The 6,599-nt window shown below is 53.4% G+C and overlaps 1 non-coding gene across 1 annotated transcript; it reads left to right on the top strand.

The window, feature by feature from the left end:
* Positions 1–774: 774 nt before the first annotated feature.
* Positions 775–912, top strand: LOC119940517. Its single transcript, XR_005454990.1, has one exon. It is a non-coding gene; the product is annotated as a small nucleolar RNA SNORA7 (small nucleolar RNA).
* The last annotated feature ends 5,687 nt before the right edge of the window (positions 913–6,599 follow it).

Genomic DNA, 6,599 nt, shown 5'->3' with positions numbered 1-6,599 from the left:
AAAGCCTGGCTTTACGCATTCTATAGGTTTAGGGTCCTCTGGTGGGGAAGGAGGAGGGGACAGGAAATGAGGAAAGGAAATTGCTTTAGAAGCAGAAAAAGTATATTCCTCTCCCTGCTCTGGCCCCTCACTACCTCTAAACCCAAAACAGCTGAACAGACTCTTCCACCAGTTCTCACCTATGAGCGCAACCCAGGCAGAGCAGGCATGGAAAATTGGAGCCTCGAGATTACCGAGCATCGGGGATATAAAACCCAGCATTTTTCCAGGAGGTTTAGGCCACCGCAATTCGAGGGGGCCTTGGCCAATCTCGTTGTTACTGAGGGATTATATTCAACACGATTACTGCAGGCTTTACGGAAGGAACCGATGCAGGCCAGAGCCGAGATCAGTATAACTTTCTCATTGTTGACAGAGCAATCTCCAGGTTACGTGACAGGTTCCCTCAGCGTGTCCCGGGGCCCCCCATCCTTGAGTCTGGGGTGGAGAGGCTGCTGGAAGATTCCAGAATGGGGAACCAGAGCATCATTTACTGGACCACAGCAAACCCGAGTGACTCCTTTCTCACCCACCAATCAATCATGGGTTGTTTATTGAGCTCCTGCTGGATGCAAGGCACTGTGCTAACCACTCCGGAAAGTTCAACACAACAGAACAGGTAGACACCCGGCCCACAAGGAGTTTACGGTCTACAGAGGGAGACGGGTATTAACATAAATTACAGGTAGGGGAAACAATAGAATAAAAGAATATTTATGCAAGTATTGTGGGGTTCCCCTCTCAGGGTCGCATCGGGAGAGTTTCCAGGACTCTACCAGTCTCAGATAAGGGAGGGAGAGTCAAGCAGAGGCCTACCCATTCCATTCTTAGCTTGGGCAGTGGCTGGCGAGTGGAAGGCACTCTGCTCCAAGTAAAAACTCATCCATGCTGGGCAGCAGCAGCGTGGGAGAGAGTCGAGGGCGGAGGCTCGAGTTTACTGCGCGGAAGGCGGCAATGGTATTTTTACCATTTTTAAAGGAGGAGGAGAAGGAGGAGGGGAAGAAGGAGGAGAAGGAAGGAGAAGAGGAGGAGGGAGAAAAGGAGTGGGAGGAGAAGGAGGAGGAGGGGAAGAAGGGGGAGAAGGAGGAGGAGAAGGAGGAAGAGGAGGAGGAGAAGGAAGAGGAGAAGGAGGAGGAGGAGGGGAAGCAGGAAGGATATTTTCCAAATTTTTACCAGGAAAACTCTATGTATTCACTACCAGAATGTTTGCAGATGGAGAGCGGGGCATTCTGGGAGAGATGTGTCCGTGGTGTTTCTATGGGTCGGAAACGACTCGACGGCATAAAACAAGACAAGATTGTGGGGTTGGGGTGAGTATCAGAGGTGAGCATCAAAGTGCTTAAGGGGTACCCAGCCAAGTGGATAGGCAACTTGCTGAAGAAGAGCAGAGCCAGATCACCCTCATCCTCCCTTTGCGAAGCAAACACTTTAGTGGTCGGCCTAAGGGGTCTAGGACTACGTGATCCCTGGACTTGGGTCAATACAGAGTCACTTTGCCACAGGGTTTCCTCATCGAAGTGGCTCAGTCAGCAGTCGAGAGCCTATTGGTCCTCGAGCCTGGGAATATAAACTCGCTGTGGGCAGGGAATATGTCTACCAACTCCGTTAAATTGTACTCATTCATTCATTCACTAGTATTTATTGAGCACTTATTGTATGCAGAGCCCTGTACTAAGTGCTTGGAAAGTACAATTTGGGAACAGCTAGAGACAATCCCTACCCAACAGCGGGCTCACAGTCTAGAAGGGGGAGATGGACAACAAAACAAAACAAGTAGACAGGCATCAATACCATCAAAATAGGTAAAAATATGGAACGCTTTCACGAATAAGCAACTCCCACACTTACATCCCCCCACTCCCTGACAAACACACAAAGGCAAGTAAGCACATTCATTCATTCATTCAATCAATCGTATTTATTGAGTGCTTACTGTGTGCAGAGCACTGTACTAAGTGCTTGGGAAGTACAAGTCGGCAACATATAGAGACGGTCCCTACCCAACAACGGGCTCACAGTCTAGAAGGGGGAGACAGACAACAAAACAAAACATGTGGACTGGTGTCAAGTCATCAGAATAAATAGAAGTAAAGCTAGATGCACATCATTAACAAAATAAATAGAATAGTAAGTATGTACAAGTAAAATAGAGTAATAAAACTGTACAAACATATATACAGGTGCTGTGGGGAGGGGAAGGAGGTAGGGCTGGGGAGATGGGGAGGGGGAGAGGAAGGACACATCAACACAGACCCTCACATACATAATTCACACACCTCTACCACATACATACATTCTGGCATATCTGCACACCTATTCACTGTCCCCAACACACACACACGCACACACACACACACACACACACACACACACACACTCTCAATGTGCGATTGGTGTGAATTTTAATGCTGTTTTCACTTGAAATCTAACTCCCCAATTGTCTTGGGAATCAGACTCAATGATCCCAGCCCAAACTCCGGCCCGAGAAGTTATATGTTGCCAACTTGTACTTCCCAAGCGCTTAGTACAGTGCTCTGCACACAGTAAGCGCTCAATAAATACGATTGAATGAATGAATGAATGAATGAGAACCCCTTCTCTGCCCTGCTCTCTCCACCCTGGTCTCACTCCCCCAATCCCCAGGCCCCAGATGATGTAGGAGAAATGAAAAAGAAAATCCTTCTGACTTCCCCACATTTCGAGGCAGTGAACAAGCCAAGAGTGCAGTTACTGTCCGAAACAACCGAGGACCGACAAGGGGGGAGAGAGAGAGAGGGGCGAGGGCTGCAGCGGGAAGGATTTAGGCTAGACCCAAGGAAGGACCTCCCTGGGAGACGGCATCTCCTCTGGAGATTTTGAAGGTGGGAGAAGGGATTAGCCCTGCTGGGAGGACGGGGCCTGGACGAGGAGTTCCTTCTAGCTCTAGCCTCGCCCGGAATCATTCATTCATCTATTCAATCGCATTTATTGAGCGCTTCCTGTGTACTAAGCGCTTGGGAAGTACAAATCGGCAACAGATAGAGAACAACGGGCTCACAGAAGTTGTGAGTAAGGGGGCGGGGGGGCAGGAGATGGGCTCCCCGCGGGTTTTCCCTCCCTGGGCAGCTTCGCATCGTCCCCGTTGATGCGCTGATCAATTGCTCATCAAATGTTAATGCCGGCTCTGAGTCAAGTGTGGCATCTTAATCAGAGCGACGGCCGCGGGCTGGCGGCCCCATCCGCTGGACTGTCCGCCGCGGAACCCGCCCCATCCGCGGGCTCCGGGGGCCGGGACGGGGGAGGTCGGGGGAGGCCCGGCCAGGGGGAGGCCAGGGGAGGCCCGGCAAGGGGGGAGGCCCGGCCAGGGGGGAGGCCCGGCCAGGGGGAGGCCAGGGGAGGCCCGGCGCCCTGGGCTGGGGGCAGGCTGCCTCCTAGTGGGGGCTGGGAGCATACACCGCAAGCCGCCTCCTTCCTCCTCCTTCCTGCTTCCCCTCCTCCTTCTCCTCCTCCTCCTTCTCCTCCTCCTCCTTTTCCCCTTCTCCTCCTCCTTCTCCCCCTTCTTCCCCTGCTCCTCCTTCTCCTCCCACTTCTTTTCTCCCTCCTCCTCTACTACTTCCTCCTCCTCCTTCTTCCCCTCCTCCTTCTCCTCCTCTTCCTTTTCTCCCTCCTCCTTCTCCTCCTCCTTCTCTCCCTCCTCTTTCTCCTCCTTCTTCCCCTCCTCCTTCTCCTCCTCCTCCTTCCCCTCCTTCCCCTCCTCCTTCTCCTCTTCCTCTTCCTTCTTTCCCTTTTTCTTCTCCTCCTCTTCCTCCTTTCCCTCCTCCTCCTCCTCCTCTTCCTTCTCCTGCTCCTCCTTCTCTTCCTCCCCCTTCTCTTCCTCCCGCTCCTCTTCCTCCTCCTCCTCTTCCTTCCCCTCCTCCTTCTCCTCCTCCTTCCCCTCTTCCTTCCCCTCCTCCTTCTCCTCCTCCTCTTCCTTCTTTCCCTTTTTCTCCTCCTCCTCTTCCTCCTTTCCCTCCTCCTCCTCTTCCTCCTCTTCCTTCTCCTGCTCCTCCTTCTCTTCCTCCCGCTTCCCTTCCTCCTCCTCTTCCTTCTCCTGCTCCTCCTTCTCTTCCTCCCGCTCCTCTTCCTCCTCCCCTTCCTTCTCCTCCTCCTCCTTCTCTTCCTCCCGCTCCTCTTCCTCCTCCCCTTCCTTCTCCTGCTCCTCCTTCTCTTCCCCCCACTCCTCTTCCTCCTCCCCTTCCTTCTCCTGTTCCTCCTTCTCTTCCTCCCTCTCCTCTTCCTCCTCCTCTTCCTTCTCCTGCTCCTCCTTCTCTTCCTACCCCTGCTCCTCCTTCTCTTCCTCCCCCTCTTCTTCCTCCTCCTCTTCCTTCTCCTCTTTCTCCTCCTGCTTCTCCTCTTCCTTCTCCTGTTCCTTTTTCTTCTTCTCCTCTTCTTCTTCCTCCTTTCCCTCCTCCTTCTTCTCTTCCTCCCCCTCCTTTTCCTCCTCCCCTCCTCTTCTTCTTCCTCCTCCTTCCCCTCCTCCTCCTCCTCCTCCTCCCCCTCCTCTTCCTCCTCCTCTTCCTCCTCCTCTTCCTCTTCCTTCACCTGGAGTAGGGATCCCGGCCCCAGGCACCCCGGTCCCTGTTAGAGAGAGTGAGACAGGCACAACTCCCTGTTCCCAAGGAGTTCCCGGGCTCAGAGTTCTACCCGGCTCAGGCTCCTGGGGATCTAAAAGAAGCCAAGCAGCAAGTCTAATAGAAATCAGATTCCCTCTTCCCTCTGGAGTCCACTCTCCAGGGCTGCCCACAGGACTCTGCAGCCATGCACTGCTCAGCCCCTGACCCAACCCACACCCCCAGTGAAATCTCCTGACACAGTTGCCAACTTCCACCAGGCCTCGCCCACCTCTGGTGGAGAGCAGAGCAATCCCACCCCTCCTCTCCAGAGCCACAGGGAACCCATTCTCCCCAGGACAGAGCCCCAAATCCAGGCCCGGTCTCCTGTGGTTCCATGCTCTCCCAAACTCAGCCTGGCTGAGGGGTGAGTCACCAAGCTCTGGAAGCATCCCCGGTTCTGGTCAGAGGTTAGCCCAGTAGGACTCAGTTTGGAGAACATCAGAACCCCTCAAAACCTCTGGGGACATTCCTCCTCCCACCACTTCCCAGCCAGGGTCCTCAGCTCCCCAGAATGCCTGCCCATCCCTGCTGCAGAGGTGGTTTGACGCAGACCAAATCACAATCGATGTGTTCAGAGGAATCAGCTCACAGCCCAGTGGGGCCGGAGCGTGGGGTCCAACGGAAAAGGAGGAAGACGGGTCATTGGGCTGGAGGGGAGCGAACGGAGAGGAAGGGAGGAGGGAGGTTGGAAAGGGAGGGGATGGAGGAAAAGAAGAGGAGAGAAGAGGAGGAGAAGATGGGGGAGGGAAGACAGGAAGAGGTGAGGAGAGAAGGGGGAGATAAAACAGGAAGAGGAGAGGAGAGGAAAGTGGGAGAGGAAGGGGAAGGGACCCTAAGGGTTCTAAGGCCGGATGCAACCGGATTTGGAAGACTGTACCCTGGCCTGGGAGCAGGCCCTCCAGATCCAGGTGCTACAATCCTGAGGAGTTGGCGGGGAGTTGAAAGGGGTCGGCAGTGACCAACAGACTGGTGAGTGACTGGTGCATCACTGTCCGTGTGGTTCAGGGATCCTCGGTGTTGGATTGTTCTCCTGTGATGGATTGTCCTCCTGGCTCACCCTTTGCTCAGAACTTCCTTCCCTCTGCCTCCAGATGCAGGGAACACCCAGCCCCTGGAGCCTGCCCCCCAGGGGCAGGGGCATCTCCCAGGGGAGATGGAGAACAGTAGGTCAGCACCCTTTGGGAGTTTGGCCAGTGGAGACTCAGCCCCCCATCTTGGCCTTCCCTTTCCTGGCTGCAGCAACCAAAAGCCAGTTTTTCAGAGACAACAGTGCAGTGACCTCATGACCTCAGTGACTCCAAAATTAAAAATCCAAATTCAACCTTCCTTGCCTACCATTTAATTTCCTCTCCTCTCGCAGCCTAATTTCTCTTGGAACTAAGTTCTTCTGTGGACCACCTATCTCATATAAGAGCCAGTGCCATTGTCCCTCAGGCTGGAATGAAACCCATTGTCCCCTCCCTCTCCCTGCTCCTTCTTCCTCTCTGCCTGAATCCCAGAACCCCTGTGACCATGCACTGGGGGAGGGGGATTGCTGGAAATGGGAGGGTGGATTTATCCTGCTGCGAGGGACACCTCAGACTGAGTTGAAACCCAGTTCAATAGCTGTCCTTCCAGAGATAATAAATTCCCCTGTTGACCCAGCAAACTAAAGTCAATAAGTGAACAGTTAAAATAAATAAAGACTTTCCTGGGTTAATTTCCTGAAAGGTGGGATTTTGGACAGTTTGGATGGTGAAATATGGAACTTTGGGGTGAGGGGAGCAGGGTGGTGGTGTCTGGTTATTAGGTAATTCTAGGCTGGGACAGGCTAGATGATCATGAAGTTAGAGTGGACTAATGTATAGGAGTCTGATGGTTTAGTGGAGGCCATAAGGAAGGTTGTAGGGAATGACGTAAGGAATGATCTCCTTTCCTCTAGGATCCGGC

The sequence above is a fragment of the Tachyglossus aculeatus genome, chromosome 18 (genome assembly GCF_015852505.1).
Source record: "Tachyglossus aculeatus isolate mTacAcu1 chromosome 18, mTacAcu1.pri, whole genome shotgun sequence".
In the NCBI taxonomy this organism is placed as follows: Eukaryota; Metazoa; Chordata; class Mammalia; order Monotremata; family Tachyglossidae; genus Tachyglossus; species Tachyglossus aculeatus.
Note: the sequence above shows the minus strand (reverse complement) of the source record. Positions and strands in the feature narration are given on the sequence as shown.